This window comes from Octodon degus, unplaced genomic scaffold, assembly GCF_000260255.1.
Source record: "Octodon degus isolate 3935 unplaced genomic scaffold, OctDeg1.0 scaffold00037, whole genome shotgun sequence".
NCBI lineage: Eukaryota > Metazoa > Chordata > Mammalia > Rodentia > Octodontidae > Octodon > Octodon degus.
The window spans coordinates 2,799,379-2,817,721 of record NW_004524613.1 but is presented as its reverse complement, the minus strand read 5'-3'; the positions used below and the strand labels follow the sequence as shown (position 1 = coordinate 2,817,721).

The 18,343-nt window shown below is 44.7% G+C and overlaps 1 protein-coding gene across 1 annotated transcript in view; it reads right to left on the bottom strand.

Annotated features, from left to right (window-relative positions):
* The window catches only part of Kif3b (kinesin family member 3B), a 44,375-nt gene extending 37,579 nt beyond the window's left edge, over positions 1 to 6,796 (bottom strand). The window contains exon 1 of the mRNA XM_004630802.2: positions 6,689 to 6,796. The gene's annotated coding sequence lies outside the window, so the exon portion shown is untranslated. The remainder of the gene's footprint in view (positions 1 to 6,688) is intronic.
* Positions 6,797 to 18,343: the final 11,547 nt, after the last annotated feature.

The following is an 18,343-nucleotide window of genomic DNA, read 5'->3' as shown; positions in this document are numbered from 1 at the left end:
AGAGAGAGAGAGAGAGAGAGAGAGAGAGAGAAACAGACAGAGGGAAGGGGGGAGGGAAAGAGGAAAGATGGGAGAGACAGACAGAGAGATAGACAGAGAGACAGAGAGGTAGACAGAAGAGAGGTAGACAGCACAACAGACCTCAAGTTAGCAGCTGAGGGAGTGCTACCTGACTTAGGTAGCGCTCTTCTGGAAAGTGGGGGGAACAATGCCCATGATAAACAGCCGCTGGGAGGGCTACATGAGACCCGTCAGTGCAGCGCTTACAGCAGCACGTACTGCGGGAAATGTTCACTCCCTCTATGACCTGTATGGTCATGATCGCTAGAAGTCCTAGCTTTGCTTCTGTTCTCCTCAAAACTCTAACCTGCACAGGTGAGCACCTGAGGATCTTGTAAAATGCAGATCCCGGTTTTCTAGATCCAGACTAGATTCTGCATTCTGAACAAGCTCCCAGAGGCATAAGCACCTCGGTCACACAATGGCACTTTGAGCCACAAGGATCTGCCTAACCCAGCACCTAGCAGGGGCTTAGTATTACTGACAAACAGGAATGACCTCTCTACATCTCATTAATGACTGAAAATTAGCAAATGAAACTGCACAGAAAAGAATATTCTAAGCTGCAAGAAAAGCTATAACAGCAGTAGTGCAAGACTATCAGTTTCGTTATTCACAATGTTGAATTTACAACACTGTGATACTAAATGTACAAGTACAATGATTGGAATATCTGAACATGAAGTCTGTATGCCTTGCTCAGAAGATACACTCCATTCAAGAATCCTCCAGGAATTCTGGCAGAACACAAAAGCTCAAGGGATTCCCAAGTCAAAAGCTCTGAAACTTTAGAACCACCTTTTGATGGCCAGCACAGAACAGTTTGGCAGGGTAAGCAGAGTCATTTGAGGCACCCGGGAGCAAGCTTTGCTACTTTGCTAGTGACTATTCCCTCTGCCCGAGCTGGCCGGCCTCCTGCCAGCCTCCCTCAGCCAAGAACAGCAATGCCAACAGCATGAGACAGATGGGCACTGCCCTGACAAACCCCACACCCACTGCTCCATATTGGCAAAGAGGCCTGTGGATAAAGGCAGGACTTCCGGCTGGCCAAGGTGGGGGCTCCTGTCAGACCTACCTGGCCATCTTCTCTGGCAGAAGCAGGATTCCCTCCCCGTGGACTCTGTGGCATGGCATTTACACCCTGCACCTCTCCTCTGAGTTCAGAGAGAACCTGAGCTCATTCTTCCTCACAGGGCACCTCACCTCAAAGTCCTCTCATCATCTGAGGCCAGTGGCACTTCCAACATCCACCTGCTCAGGCCAAAGCCCAGGAATCATCAATTCCTCTCACTCTCCCCACCCTGTGGTTCCAACTCCAAAACACATCCCCACCCATCCTCTGTTACCATCCTGGAAGGCCACCATCACCCATCTAACCTCCCAATTAGTCTCCTGGCTGTCTCTCTTCTGTCCTCTAAAATTCAATGGCCTGCTAGGAATGGTGGCACAGACCTGTAATCCTAGCATTCATGAGGCTGAGGCAGGAGGATCAACATAAGTTCGAGGCCAGCCTGGACTACATGATGAAACCTTGTCATAAATAAATAAATAAATAAATAAATAAATAAATAAATAAATAAAATTTACTAATCACATAAAAGGCAGGTGATGTCTCGTCTCCAGAGTTGGGGACAGAACTCAGGGCCTTGCACAGGCTAGGGAAACACTCAAACACTGAGTCACACCAGCAGGTCTTAGAGTGACTTTCTTAATTAACATATTTGTAGTAGGTAATGATTACATTCATTGTAGAGAGTAAGTACGCACACGGCTGTTAACTTTCTCTTCTCCTTTTTTCTTGGTCCCCTTCCCATCTGCACAAGATCTATCCCTATTTTTCATGGCCTTTTCTTTTGCTCTTCATTCATACGTTGTGTTTCTCATGTAAAAGAAGTTAGCACTATACTGTATAAGATAGGTATCTTCATTTATTTTACTCAAAACTATGGTCTCAAGGTGCATCCATTTTCCTACAAATGTCTCAAATGCATGCTTCTTTACAGCACAGTAGTATTCCATTGTGAATAATACATTTCTTTTTATCCATTCATCTGTTGATGGGTATAGACTGCTTCCAAGATTTAGCTATTTAAAATTGTGCTGATATAAACATGGGTATGCATATTTCACTGTAATATGATAGTTTTAACTTCTAGGAAAATATCTAGATGGATGAGTCAAATGAAATATCTAATTTTAGGTTTCTGAGGAATCTCCAACTAGTGATTAAAAAAAAAACCAGGTCATATCACTCCTCAAAACCCTTCAATGGCTCCTTACTGCTTTTAGAATAAAAGCCCAACTCCTCACTCCAGCCTACCGGACCCTCTATGACCAAAGACCTCCACTGTCCGGACTCCTCTCCTGTCACTCAATCCTCCTTAGGACTCCTGGGATTCACCAAGCTCACTCCCACCTCACAGCTCTCAGCCCTGCTGTTCCTTCTGACACATCTTCTAATAGCTGGCCCCTTCCTGGGAGCAAATCCCAGCAAAAATGTCACTGCCTTAAACAGGCTTTCTCTGACCTCCTAATTAAAGTAGCAGTGCCCACAATGCCCTGAGCAGCCATGTGCCACCACGCTCCATTGCTTTCACTGCACTTATTCCTATTCAAACTGATCTGTTGGTTTATTTTTCTGCTTGTTGCCACTCGAATAGAAGCTGCATGAGAACAAGGACCTCATCTGCCTGTGTACAATCACATACCCAGGCTGTGACACGGCTGACAAACGCCGGGTGTTTAGCAAATGCTACACCAATGAAGCCGGCTGAGGAGAGCGCTGACCCTGGAGCCAACAGAGCGGACGTCACTATCAGGTGGGCCACTCCTTAGCAGCATGACTTCCCTTACTCAGGCTCCCTGGCTGTATAATGGAGACCTTCTCCTGGGTCTTACCCTCCTCCAAGGACAAGTGATAAGATCCAATAAGTAAAGGCATACGTCAGCATTTTGTAAACCAGTAAACACCATAGGGATAGCTCAATATTCTTTCTTGGGGACCTAAAACCAGAGACATAGGGAGCAACCTGAGGTTTCTAACCTGGGAGAAGTCCCAGGATACGAGGCTGGGAAACAGCTCAGTGTTCAATGGTAAAACACTTAGCTTGCAGGTGTGAGGTGCTGAGTTCAGTCCTCAGCACTGCAAAAATAAATAAATAAAGTCTTGGGACACAGGAGATTTGAACCAATGGCTTTATTCTGCAACCAGATCAAACACAACATACAAATTCACTTAAAGATATCAAATCAGGGCCAGGGATATAGCTCAACAGCACAGCATCTGCCTGGCAAGCACAAGGTTATGAGTTATATTCTCAGAACAAAAAAAAAAAAAAAAAAAAAAAAAAAAAAAAAAATTCAAATCAACTGATCATGGTGTTACACTCCTGCAACCCCAACTACTGAGGAGGCTGAGTCATGAGAATCAAGAGTTCAAGGCCACCTTGGAACTCAATGAAACTGTTGCAAAATACATAATAAAAAGTGCTGGGTGGGCTGGGGAGATGCTCAGTAGAATAAGCGCTTCCCTGGCAAGCGCAAGGGCCTGAGTTCAATCCCCATTTCCGCAAAAAAAAAAAAAGTGCTGGGAATATGATATAGCTCAATGGTTGGGTGCTTACCCAGCATGCACAAAGCCCTGGTTCAATTTTTTTATAAAGTCAAATCATGTCAAAGTAACTGCTGGGTTCCTTGAAGGTTAGGAGAACATCCTCCATGTCCCTGCCTGGACAGCTTTAGTAAACGTCTACTGAACTGAACTGAGTGTCTAGCTACCAATCTTGGCACCCTAATCAGCTTTCATTTTCCTTGCAACCCATCTTGGCATGACAGTGCCAGTTCCTGAAGCAATTACAGTTCCTGTAATATGGCCAGCATTTTCACAATGCTACCACTTAACTGTTTTGAGCATGCCACAACCTTGCAAGACTAACAAACCCAGTATCCTCACCACATACTTTATTCACTCACCAATTATCAATAGAATATATAGTGCAGGTCCTATGTTAAACAAAAACAATGGCAGCTAACATTAACCAGCCACATCAGACTACTTACGTGGAGTAAGCTCAAGTCAATCTCCATAGTACTCCACGTAACAGCTACCACTACCACCTCATGGAGACAACTGCTAAGTGGCACACAGCCTGGAAGTGGCAGGCCAAAACTTTAACTTGCAGCCTGGCTACACCTTTTGGAGTTTGGGTTGGGTTTTTTTGGTTTGTTTGTTTGTTTGTTTTTTTTTTCTTTTTTGCCTTTTTGAGACAGGGTTTCACTATGCAGTTTAATGTGGTCTTTTTTTTTTTTTTTAAATTTTTGTGTGTGTGTGTGTGTGTGTGTGGCCAGCTCAGCCCACCAGGGGGCGGGGCTGGCTGGCATGTGGTGCTGGGAGATTAAACCGTGGTCCCTGTGCTTTGCTAAGCTTGTTCTAAGTAGGTGCTTTAGACCACTGAGCCATCTCACCAGCCCTTAATGTGGTCTTGAACTCACTTTGTAGCCCAGGCTGGCCTCAAACTCAAGTACTCCTCCTGCCTCAGCCTCCCAAGCACTGGGATTACAGGCATGTACCACCAGGCCTAACTGCAACTCTTTCTTTCTTTCTTTCTTTCTTTTTTTTTTTTTGAGGGGGGCGGGCAGAACCAGGGATTGAACTCAGGCCCTTGCGCTTGCCAGGCAAGTGCTTATTCTACTGAGCCATCTCCCCGGCCCCATGCAACTCTTTCTTGACAGCCACAGGTTAGATGGTATCTGTTTAAGTGGAGCTTTACATGAGATCTTGTTTTCATGGTATTGGAACAAAAGCTTACAGCCAAAGCAGTTAGGAGCAACACAAGACATATGTGGCCTCATAACAGAAATGACAGACATCAGGGAATGGGGAATAGAATGCAGGATTGACCTAGAAACATGTCCAGCTCTGTCATATAACAGACACAAGATTCTCAGGCAAAGCTGGGCATGGTAGCACACCTGTAGCCCCACTACTCAGGAAGCTGAGGCGGGAGGATCACTGAGTATGAAGCCAGCCTGGGCTACACAGTGAGTTCAAGGTCAGCCTGTACTGCATAGCAAGACCCTGTTTCAAACAAAAACTAAGATTCTCAGGCCATTTCATTCGTGTGTGTGTGTGTGTGTGTGAGAGAGAGAGAGAGAGAGAGAGAGAGAGAGAGAGAGAGAGAGAGAGAGAGACTAGGTACTGAATTAAGGGACACTCTTACACTAAGCTATATTCTTAATTTTTTTTTTTTTTTTAATGACAAGTTCACCTAGCAGGACTTGAACTTGTCATCCTCCTGCCTTAGCCTCCTTTGGTGCTAGGATTGCAAGTGTGTACAACATACCTGGCTTATTTTTGTTTTGTCTTTTTTAAGACAAGCTCTTATTATGTAGTTTGGGCTGGCCTTCAATTCACCATCCTCCTGGCTAATCTTCCTCAATGCTGGGATTACAGGAGTGAGTCACCACGCCCAGCTAGTCCATTCACTTTCCTGACACTAAATTTCCTCATCTAGAAAATGCGGATGACAGCACCAGCCATTTGACAAAGCCTGTGCAGATTAAACGAGATAATGTACCTAAAATGTGCTCCCCATCCCCACTACCTGCTCGGGGCCTCACACATAGTACACACCTCTGTTACAGAGCATACTTTCACATCTGAACTATACTCATCATATACTTGTAAAGAGTTACGACTGCTTTAAGCACTTCCAGAAAGACATAAAATACTTTTTCTTCTGGAATAATCAACAAGTCACAATTAGAAAATAAGACCAGCCACCCAGAAGGACGGTTTCTCAGGTTTGTTCCCACCAGCACTACTTTCAGAAGTCACCTCCTTTCTCTGTGAAGATGACAGAAGGAAAGCTGGGGATATGAGAAGGTCAACTGGCAGAAATACCCATAGGAGCTGGCATGCTACGCCTAAATCCTACCTGTCCCAAAGCCATCTCCTCCTGAAGCCTTGCCCCATGCTGCAAACACCTCCTGGGGTTTCCCTAGCACTTACCATGTGCCAGGCCACTTCACAGACCCTGTGTCACTGGATTCCTGCAGTAGTCCACTATCCCATTTTATAAGTAAGAAAAAAAGGCTCAGATTAACCCGCCCAAGGCCACACAATTAGGGTACAAAGATGTAGTCGCAAACTCAGACACTCAAGACTTCAAACGGGAGTCCTGAGCAATTCTCCCTTCTTTCTTTCTCACACTTTACCATACACATCTCACCACTTAATCACCCAGAGCAGCAAAAGTTAGGACTCACTGAACAAATAGGGCAACTGAGGCAAGAGGGGGAAAGGCACTTGCCCAAGGTCACACTGAGAGCCAGGGGCAGCGTCGAGGCCAGCTCCCTGTCTCTTCCCAGCAGGGGCCCCTGACCACGACGTGCCCCTGGGGTACTGCGACCCCGGGTGCCCTAGTCTGGGGGTCCAACTGCCGCCCCGCCTAGGGGAGGAGGAAATAAGCCGCCAGGTCTGCCCGAGGATGCCCGGAGGCTGGGGAAGGGATGCTCGGGCTCGCGGGCAGCAAAGCCAGTCGGCGCCGCCGGTGCCCGCCGCCAGGAAAGTGCCAGGCGGCCACCGGGATCAGTCCTGCCCGGCGGGCACCAAGCCCTCCCGACTCACCTGCGGCCGGAGCAGAAAGCAGACGGCTGCCGCGGCGGCGGCGGCGGCGGCGGCGGGGGCGGCGGCGAACCCCAGGCTCAGCCATTCCCAGCTGCCCCGGATGGGGAGAGACTGCGGCCGCTCACTTCCTTAGCAACCGGGCTCGGCGACCCACTTCCTTAGCAACCAGTGTCAACTTCAATAACTTTATTGGGACTCAGGACACGAACACAAACCAAACCTGCGGAGCGGGGTGGGGCTGGTTCAGGGATGGCCTTGCTGGTGTCCTGCTCCTCAGTTTTCCCATCTGTAAAATGGAGCGCACTACGCCTTCACCCTTCCTAAAGCGCTTTCACATTAATTATCTGATATGTGTCTCAAATTATTGCTGAGTATCTCTCATTTAGTGCCCACCATGTGAGTGACACAAACCAAATAGAAATCATTCTGGAGCTTTCCCTGCCCTTCACCCCTCACATCCAATCAGTCACCACTTCTCTTAGTCTATCTTTCAGATGTTTGTTTCTCCATCTTCAGGGCGAGGCCAAGCCACCCTCGTCGCTGCGCTGCCTGCAATATCTAGTCTCTCTGTTCTTTCTGCTCTGCCAATCCATTTCCCACAACATGCCAAAGTAATAATTTAAAAACCTAAACTGGATAGTATCACACCCTTTATTTTTATTTATTTTATTATGTTTTGATTGATACAGGGTTAAGCAGCTCAGACTCATAGTGATCCTCCTGTCTCAAGCCTCCCCAGCGCTGGGATTACAGGCATGCGCTACCATGCCTGGTTTTCGGTGAACAGCCCGCTGGGCCTGGGATTCTGGGCTTGTGGTACCAAGGATCGAACCTGGGTCCCTACACCTCTGAGCTACCTCCCCAGCCCAGCACCCTTTAACGGAGTCCCACAGCTCTCATATTCAAATCCAAAGAACTTACTTTTTCCTGAAAAATCATTAACTCTGTTGTACCCTGCCCTACAAGACCATGTCCCATCTGCCCATGAGATTCACAAGTGATACTCCCTATTAAACATAAACTCTCTGGGCGGGGGTGATGGCTCAGTAGAATAAATGCTTCCCTGGCAAGCGCAAGGGCCTGAGTTCAATCCCCGGTTCTTAAAAACAAAAATAAACAACTCTCTGAGAACTGGGTCTATCTTTGCTCCTATTACAGCCATTGCACCTACAAGTAAGTTTCATCCATAGTAGGTGCTCAATAAATGCCCCCTGAATGAATGAATGAATGAATGAATGAATGAACGAACGAATGAATGCCTGTAACATATTCTTCCCCACACCAGCCCCTGTGTTTTGTGTGACATGGCAGAAAACTTTTACTTGCTCCTGTCACACAGACTATGTTTTGCAACCTTCTTTGCAGCTTCATGTTCTGGATCATTGAATCATATATGCCATTCTCCATCCTGACTCATAAAAACTTCTTGTACAATTATTTAAACTTTCTCCACTATAAAATGAAGAACGTTTTTTCTTTTTATCCCTCCCCAACCCCAGTATAGCAGATTGAAACTAGGGCTTTCATACTGAGCTGTATCCTCAACTCCTTTCCATTTTTTTTCTCTTTTAGAACCAGGTCTCACTAAGTCACTCACTGCACAAGCTGGGCTTGAATTTACAATCCTGCCTCAGCCTCCTGGAGTGGTGGGATTATAGGTGTATGCCAACAGGCCCAGTTATGGCTATGAGCTGCCTTGAAGGAAAGTTTTTTTTTTTTTTTTTTTTTTTTTTTTTTTTTCAGAACCAGGGATTGAACTCATGCCCTTAGGCTTGCCAGGCAAGCTCTTATTCTACTGAGCTATCTCCCCGACAGGCCCAGTTATAAAGTGAAGAAATTTAAAGAAAGAACCAGCAAGATAGTTTAGCAGACTAAGTGCCTGCTTAGGCAAACTCAGGAACCGGGGTTTGATTCCTGGCACCGCAGGAATCAGCCCCCAGGCTCACTGAGCTGGCCACAGAGACTGGGTATGGGGTCACAAACCTGTAATCCCACCTCTGGGGGGGCTGAAAATAGGAGGGTCATTATGGGTCTGAGCTGCGTAGTGAGACCCAGTACCAAATACATTAAAGAAAAAAAGAAAAGAAAAGAAATTTAGGGCTGGGGAGATGGCTCAGTAGAATAAGTCTTGCCTGGCAAGCGCAAGGGCCTGAGTTCAATCCCCAGTTCTGAAAAAAAAAAAAAGAAGAAAGAAAGTAAGTAAGTAAGTGAGAAAAAAAATTAAAGGACCTTGATACCACAGGAAGTGGCTGAATTATAAAATGGGAAGAACATGGGTAACAAGATGCCCCTTACAGAACAACTGGCCAGGAAGCCAGACTACCTGGATCATTCAAGTTGAACAAGAAAGTAAACTTCTATTGAATTAAACTGTGAGATGTGGAACCTTTCTATTAACTTTTTTTTTTTTTTTTTTCAGAACCAGGGATATGAACCCAGGCCCTTGCGCTTGCCAGGCAAGTACTTATTCTACTGAGCCATCTCCCTGGCCCACGTGGAGCCTTTCTGTAAAGATAAAAGCTGTGAACCATCCTTTGAGCCACAGCTTACTGCCCTTTCCCTAGAAATACAACCTACCTCCCTACCCTACCCACCATTATTAAAAAATAGTTCAGAGACTGGCATGGTGGCACATGTCTGTAATTTCAGCTCTCAGAAGTCTGAGGCAGGAGGATTGCTATGAATTCAAAGCCAATATGAACTAGTTGTGAGACCTTGTCTCAAAAAAATCAAAATTAATTAATTAAATTTAAAAGTTGGCAATAAATATTTATCTTTTAGTGACTACAAATATTTTTGTCTAGAGAGTGAAGTAACATATGTATTTATATTAATGTTTATTGTATTTATGTTTCATTTCTTCCACAGCTTTTGATATTTCTGAGGCTAATAATTGTCTCAATTTTTCCCCATTTTCATTAGTCTTCTTTGTAGCTATTGTTAATTTTTCTACATGTGCAATAAATCAGGTCAATAGGAGTAATTTTTTCAGATACCTGCACACAACAAATAGTTCATTATTTTGGGTGTGTGTGTGTGTGTGTGTGTGTGTGTGTGTGTGTGTGTGTGTTTCTCCTAAAGACTAGCTGTCATCAAGACTGTATTGCCAGGGCTGTTGAGTGCCTTCTATACTTGGACCTTTCTATGTCCTGCTCCTGGGTGAGATTTCCTGTGCTCTGGACAAGAAATGTCTTTTAAATTTTACTTTTAGTTTTCTGAGATGGGGTCTCACTTTGTAACTCAGGCTGGCCTCAAACTTGCAGCAATCCTCCTGCCTCAGCCTCCTGAGAGCTGGAACTACAAGTCTGCACCACTACACCTGGCATAGGAAGTGTCTTCTGGTTGTGGATTTACTCCCTCTTGTCTGTACAGCATACCTTGCCATAAGTTCCTGAGAAAGAGTACACAGAAGCGAGTATATTTAGTCCTTGTATGTCTGTAAACTATTTTTTATACTTGATTAATAGTTTAATGGGGTTTAGAAATTTAGGATAAAATTTGTTTTCTCAGAATTTTCACATCATTGAATTAACATTTCCAGTACCCAGATTTTAAATGACTAATGTCATTTTTAATCCAGCTATGACTACTCTCCTCCTCGCCACCACCTTTCCCTGTTTGCCCCTCCTCCGCCTCCTTCCTTCTCCTTCTGAGATACTGGGTATGGAACCCAGGGCTTTGTGCATGCCAAGAAAGCGCTCTGTCACTGAGCCATGTCCCCAGCCTGATCTCTTCCTTTTTGTTTTTAATGTTTGGAAAATTTCCACCTATTCCCTCCACCCACACTATTACAATATTGCATAATGATTTGCTTCAGTGAGGAGTCCCACTCTCTTCCACTAGTTGAGTTCTTTCAATTCAGAGATTTTTATGCCTTCAATATAGAAAATTTTCTTCTGACATTTCTTTGATAATTTTCTACCTTCATTTCCCCCTCCTTTGGATTTTCTCTTAGTCAAAAGTTCTTTGGGGATTGAGGTCCTTTTTTTTTTTCTTCTTAATTTTATTCTTTTCCACTTCCTCCTCTGGCTGGGGGGATTGCTCAGTGGAATAAGCGCTTCGCTGGCAAGCTCAAGGGCCTGAGTTCAATCCCCGGTTCTGCCAAAAAATAAATAAGTAAATAAAACAAAAGATAACCTGGGAGAGTTCCATGCCCATTGTTAGCATCCAACTGTTCTGTGGAGGGATTATGGGTTTACGTTGTAGCATCAAATCAATATTCCCCCCTGCAAACATTTCAGCCATGACTTACTCCCCTGTAGGTCAGCTACTACTGCTTCTTCTGTTTTTCAAAAAATTACTGAACTCTCTGGACCACCAAGGTCTCCTCTCTTGACCTAACAACATCAAAGGTTGATACATTGTGCTGGCCACCCAGGTGGAGATTGAGGCGCATGCGAATAATCTACCACATTTAGCTGGATATCTTCAGTGATATCTAGCTTGACAAGTGCAAAGTCCCAAGTTCGATCCCTGGTACTGTCAAAAAAAAAAAAAAAAAAAAAAGACGAAAGAAAGATAGATAAAAAGAAAGAAAGAAAAAAGAAACCAATATGAACAGAAATTTCAGAGAAAAGGAATGCAAAATATGGCTTTTCAACATATAAGAAAAGATGTTCTCAGCCCCTTAATAAGATTGAGATTTTCCTAAGCTCAAAGTTCCTCAACTATAACACAGATTCACTGTGTGTACAGCGCCCACGTTGGTGTCCCCCTCCATCCCCAGACTTAAAATCAAGGGAACCCACACACGAATCTCCTGCAGTGTCCTGGACTATGAGTAATACATTCCTTTATCCATTCACCAGAAGTTGTCTGACAGCATCTATGAAACTAGCAAACCAACTTGTTAGCTGGCAGGCAGGGGAAGATCCAACACTTTCTAATTCTTTACAGATGCTGGACTTTGTCAGACGCTTTCTGCACCTACTGACATGATGGTATGGCTTTTGTTTAGTTTTATATAGTGACTTCTATTGCTACTTGAATGCTCAACCAACCCTGAATACTGACATAAACCACTTAGTCATAAAAAAAAGATGTTCATGTTTCGATGAAAATGAAAAAGAAAACAGTGAAGTTGCACATGGTGGTATGTACCTATAGTCTCAGCTACTGGGGAGTCTGAGACAAGAAGATAGCTTGAGGGCCAGTCAAATAGCTCAGTGGATTAAAGCATCTGTTTAGGCAGATGCAGGTGCTGGCCCCGCAGATGCAATTGAGAAGGGGCATGGTGGCACACACCTGTAATCCTAGCACGTGGGAGGCTCTAAACAGGAGGATCACTACAAGTCCGATCTATGCAGTGAGACCCTATACACCCTGTACACCCTGTCCAGAAGAAGAAAAGAAGAAAAGAAGAAAAGAAGAAGAAGAAGAAGAAGAAGAAGAAGAAGAAGAAGAAGAAGAAGAAGAAAAAGAAGAAGAAGAAGAAGACGACAACGATGATGACAGTGGCGGCGGCAGCGGCGGCAGTGGCTTGAAACCAAGCTGGGCAAAATAGCAAGATCCATCTCTTGGGTGGAAGGGAGAGAAAGAGAGATCCCACTTATGGGGCAGGGGAGGGCTGTGATAAGGCCTAATTGATAAGTGTCTGTTCTGGCACACAGTTGTGTAGAGAACATGATTGGCAGTAGTAGTACTTTAGTAGTTGTGCAGTGTATGATGACCAACTTGATCTGATTTGGATAGAACTTTCCTATTCTAACATAAATTCTTATGTCAAGAAATTCCTCAGGGGGCCTGCCCCTTAGCTCGGTTCTTTAAGTGGCTGCTTCAACAAAGCAGTCAGGCTCAGGTTGCTGTGGTTCGATCCCCACAACTCAAGCCAGCCAAACCTGCTCTGAGGGCATTCAGAGCAAAAAGAAAGAAAGAAATCCCTTGGCCAGGGAAAACTGAGATGATCAGTCCCCTTTCAATGGTGGGATGCTTTTTTTTTTTTTTGTTGGAAGCTCAGTCTTCCCTGGCGGCAGGGTTGGCACAGCATGTGGTGCCAGGGATCGAATTGTGCTCCCTGCCATTGCCTAAGCTTGCCTAAACAGATGCTTTAGACTGCTGAACTATCTCACCAGCTCAGTGGGATGCTTTTTAATATAGCATCAGCACATTTCCATTCCCAGAACTTCCTCTCCACACTTTTCTCCCTTTTTCCTTTATCCTGGACTATAAGGCACTTACCAGAAAAATAGACAAATGATATTTTGAAGCCCAAATTCTGCAGGAGGTGACTCAGGTAATGAAAGAAGTCTTGCAAAATCAGAGCAGGACCTCCATTCCTGCCAATATGGGAGATTTGCTCAGTTTGACAGTGAAGAAGATGCTAAGAATGCAGCAAGAGGAACAAAGTCCTTGGAGCTGTGACAAAAGGTCCTGATCCAGAGAGATCATATAGGCTGAGCAATTGCCTCCCCTACAGCAAACTCCAGCTCTAAATATCTGTTCTCATTCCAGTGAGCACTATTGTATCTGTTCTACAGAAAGTACATAATCCAAAAAGTAAATAAAGTACAGAGGCAAACTCTGACAAAGGTATCAAGAAAGGATTTATTAGCAGGGTATTAAGAAGTTTTTTAAAAAGTTCATAATGTCACAGGGATGTTTCTGTAGACTTCTGACAGAGGTGACAAATGGCAAATGGCCTGCTCACCATGCAAGGGTAAAACCACTAGGTTTTCTTTCCTCTCTGACATTCTAGGCAGTGCTGTTCTGCTCTGACATCTAGAAATGGCCAGATCATGAGGGACCATGTGCTGCTGGACTCATCTGGTGAGAATACTGGATGCCCAGCTTTCCCCATGGTCGTCCAGCCATCTGGCCATGGGCAGCATATCAGCACCTCATACACATCACTGCCTGTAGTTCCAGCTTCTTTGTAACCTGTGCTCTGCTTGGTGGAGCCTTGACTACCCATCCATCTCCTACCTCCCTACCAATACAGTATCTGATTTTTTTTTTTTTTTTTTTTTTTTAGCTTCTGTGGTAGGAGGGAGACTCTGCCCTCCATTTACAAAGTAAAAATTTCATCCAGGAATGGTAGCACATGTCCATAATGCCAGCACTTTAAAAGGCTAAGGCATGAGGATCGCAAATTTGAGTCCAGCATAGGCAAGTTAGTGAGATTTTTTCTCACCAACAAAAGGGGAGAGGGCCAGGGATGTAGTCTGGGGCAAAGGCCGAGTTCAATCTCCAGTAAAATACACACACACAGTGTGAATTCCCAAACATAGGAAAGGGGTTCTGTTGCTAGGCTGGAGAAATGTTTCATTATAATTAGACAGCCCCTTCATCAAAGAGCTCCCTCAAGCCTGTCCCTTGTTGATGCTCAGGAGGACCCCTCTTCCTAGCAACAAGCGTGTCACCCATTGATCGAGCCAGAATGGAGCCTAATGTGTGAAAATCTTTGCTTTGTTTGTATCTGTCTTCTCCTGTGGTTGTACCCATTTCAGTGACCAGCAGCAGCCCAATCCCATCAGACAGAGGAAGCACTGGATCCCTTGGGGACCTGGGGCTAACAGAGAAGTATGGGAAAGGATCTCTCGGCACCTTTCATGGGTGAAGCTGATTAAGCCCAAACCAGGAGAAGGGCAAAAACACAGCCAAAGCACACACGGCTGGCTTGATAATGCCCTGCTTACAGAGAGCCACCTCTGAAGGACTCCCTAAAGCCTAGCCCCAGAATTTATGCTAGAATAGGAAAGTTCTATCCAAATCAGATCAAGTTGGTCATCATACACTGCACTAAAGAACTACTACTACCAATCATGTCCTCTACACAACTGTGTACAAGAACAGACCCTTATCAATTAGGCCTTATCACAGCCCTCCCCTGCCCCATAATTGCCTGCACCTAGTGAAAGGGAAAGTCACTAAGTTTTACTTTTTCTCTGACATTCTGGAGCACCACCATACAGCAGATCTTTCCACCATGCTGAAAATGTTCTGCTTCTGCTCTGTCTAATATGATAGCCACCAGAGCTGTGTGGTTACTGAGCATTTGAAATGAGACTGGTACTGCTGAGGAACTGAATTCTATTCAATTTATTTATTTATCTATGAATTTAGTTCAGGGTCTACAGGGTCTCACTACGTAGATCGGACTCGTAGTGATTCTCCTGTTTTCAGCCTCCCAAGTCCTAGGATTACAGGCACGCGCCACCACGCCCAGTCTCAATCGCTGTCTCAGTGCACCCTGGTGGCGGGGCCAGCACAGCAGGCTGGGGATCGAACCCCAGCCACTGCACTCCGCCGACATTTACTTAATTTAAGTTAAATTGTATTGCACATATCGCTTAAGGGTAGTGGCTACAATATTGGACACAACTCTGGGCTATGAAAAATGATAAACAAGAGTATCAAGTCCAGTCTTTTTTTTTTTTTTTAAAAAAAATCTTTTTAATCAATTATTTGGTATAAGGTCTCACTACACAGCTTGGACTCGGAGTGATCCTCTTGCCTCAGCCTCCCTAGTGCCCAGTTTTAGTGGGTGGCACAACAAGGCATGCAGGTCTGGAGACTGAACTTGGGACCTTGAACTTTGCAGGCAGGCACTTAGACCACTGAGCCATCTGCAAGGTTCAGAGTCTTTTCTTTTTTTCTTTTTTTTTTTTTTTTTTTTGGTTGCTCAGCTGCCTTAAGGGTCAATCTGGTAAGGCATGGGGAGCTGGGAATACAAACTATGGTCCCCTGTACCTGACTGGGTTTGCCCCAGCAGGTGCTTAAACAACTGAGCTACCCCATAAGCTGCCTTAACCTGCAAGCCCCCCAGAGTCTTGAGTGTGAGTCATAGTTTCATCCTTTTCCAGTGAGCTAAATGATCCAGAGCAAATCACTTATCTCTTTAAGACTCAGCTTCTGCATCTGCACAACAGGGCTACAAATGCTATGTTTCGATTTGTTGTGAGGATCAAATAAGGTACCAACTGTTGGGGGTAATCCCTGACTATTAACAGGTGCCCCAGAAATGGTGGATTTCTTTCCTCCTCTTATGGGTTGAGGTCATGGTGCCCTCCTGGGAAATAATAACTGCAAACGCGAAGAGTCCTGCTAATAAGAGAGTTCAGTCTTCTTGGAAATTTAATACTTTTTGAGGAAGAGAGCCCAAAGGGTTTGTGTGAAAAGACTGAAAAAGGAATTATTTATTAGGATGCAAAGAGGCGGCATTCCAGAGCCTCTTTCAGGAAGAAACAAGATGCTGGGCTTGGACAGAGGCCAGCTACCTGAGACCCACTTGATGGCTCTGGCTTGGCCGAGTGCCCAGGCTCAGTGTGATGAGCCTCTGGGACCTGAGGGAGGCTCAAGGGCTAGGAATCAAGCTAATGGCTTCTAAATTCACATCTTTGATGTTTCTGAAGAAAGCCAGACAAGAGTTGGCTGCTAATTGCTTCCTCCTCAGGCACTTAACGGCACAGTGACCTTGGGCAAGTTAGCTCACCTCCCGGACCTTGCTCCCTGTTCACCTCTGCAGGGCTGCCAGAGGCGGAAGGAGCATGAAATGAAGCTCAGGTATGAAGCACAGCACAGCGAGGGACGTGAGTGCAATGACACACAAATCTTCAAGCCGAGAGGAACTCAAAGGAGCCTGGTAACAGAACCAGGGTGCTACCCAAGCACCGGGACTGGGATTTGTCTTATTTACTTGTGTTTAGCACAGTGGCTGCTGTGTAGCAGCACACAACACACTAAAAACACACACTGTTGTCATTCACTTTTCAAATGACCAGATTTCTCTGAAAGGATAACACTCAGCCTTGGCAGGGATGAAGGAGGAAACGCCTGCCTCTCATAGCTGATGGTGGTGAGAAATTGCACAAATTGTAAGGAAAATGAACACAATGACTAAAATCCATTTGAGTCAGCTCATTCTAATTCTAGGAATCAACTTTGAGAAAATAATATCTATTCCTGAGGATTTAGTCACATGCACATTCGCTGCAACTTCACTTAACAACAGGGGAATATGTCCAAGATGAGGAGGCGGCGAGATGAACTATGATGCCAGTACGAGGGAATATTAATCTGCTACTGAAAATGATCTCACTGAGGAGCATCCAGTGACATCAGAAGATGCTCAGGAAGACGTGTTTTACCAGAGAATCCAGTCTCCCAATGACTTAGACTCAGATTTCAGTCCAGACCCGTTCTAGCCAATGTCAGAGTCTGACTTGGACTTTTTAATTTTTTTTTTTTTTTTTTTTTGGCCTGCTCAGCCCACCCTGGGGGCAGGGCCGGCATGGCATGTAGTGCTGGGGATTGAACTGCGGTCCCTGTGCTTGCCTAAGCTTTTTTTGTTTGTTTGTTTGTTTGTTTGTTTTCTTTTCAAAGTTTTATTGATAAACATATAGCAATGAGACAGTTTCAAATCAAATCGAAATTGCCTAAGCTTTTAAAATTAAAAATAAAAAAAATTTGAGACAGAGTTTTACTATGTAGTTCGGGCTGGCCTTGAACTTGCTCTGTAGCCAAGGCTGGCCTCAAACTCAAACAAATCCTCCTGCCTTGGCTGGAAGTGGAGGCACTTGTGGGTTCAAGTGCCAGAATTATAGATGTAGGCCACTATGCCCAGCAACTTTGGCCTTTTCCAAGCTCACACATTGTTGAGCAGTGGATAGCATCTGCCCGCGGTTGTGTTTTGTTTGCCCTTATGTGTTGTGTAAGTGTTATATAGGGGGCCAGGGAGATGGCTCAGTAGAATAAGCACTTGCCTGCCAAGTACAAGGGTCTGAGTTCAATCTCCAGTTCCAAAAAAAAAAAAAAAAAAAACAAAACCAAAAAACAGTGTTGTATAAAACAGGTAATTAGTTACCAATGTTTAAAAACTCAAATTTCCCATAAAAATTGGGATATTTGACTTCTCTTGACAAGCCAAATCTAAAGTCCTGACTACCATATACCTAGATTCCCACTAGGAGAAGCAGCAGCAATTGCCTCCATTAAATAGGATGTGTGCAATTTACTTTGACATTTTACCTTCAGCTCCTGAGCTCCTAATTGGTCTCATTCATTGTCTCCTGGAGGCATCTGAGTTTATGTCTCTGGGGTTTGTACCTTTGAAGAGCTGTAACTTCCTTACAGTGTACTCAGTTCCCCGACACTGGAGAGGTACAGGCTGAGACCCCACAGCCACTTCATAGAGATGTTGGCAGGGGTTTCAAAAGCCAGCGAGAAATGGGATCAGATGACGTACATAATTCTTCCAGTTCTGCAACAGCACTTACTTTATGACCACAGGATATATTTGCAATAACTAACTTCCCCTCTGTTCTCAACTTACTATTTCAAACTTCCCTCATCACTTTGCTTTCTTGACCTATTCATAGATTTTTTTTAAAAAATGTATTTAGTACAGGCTCTATAGGGTCTACACGGTCTCACTATGTAGATCCGAATCATAGTGATCCTCCTGTTTACTGCCTCCCGAACACTAGGATTTCAGGAACGACCAGCACGCCCAGGCTCAATCACCATCTCAGCGTGCCCTGGGTGGGGCCAGCACAACAGGCCCAGGGATCAAACCCCCAGCCCCTGCACCTGCCTAAGCAGATGTTTTAATATGCTGAGCTATTTGGCCAGCCCTTCATAGATTTTTTTTTTAAATTTTATTTATTTATTTATTTGAGAGAGAGAGAGAGAGAGAGAGAGAGAGAGAGAGAGAGAGAG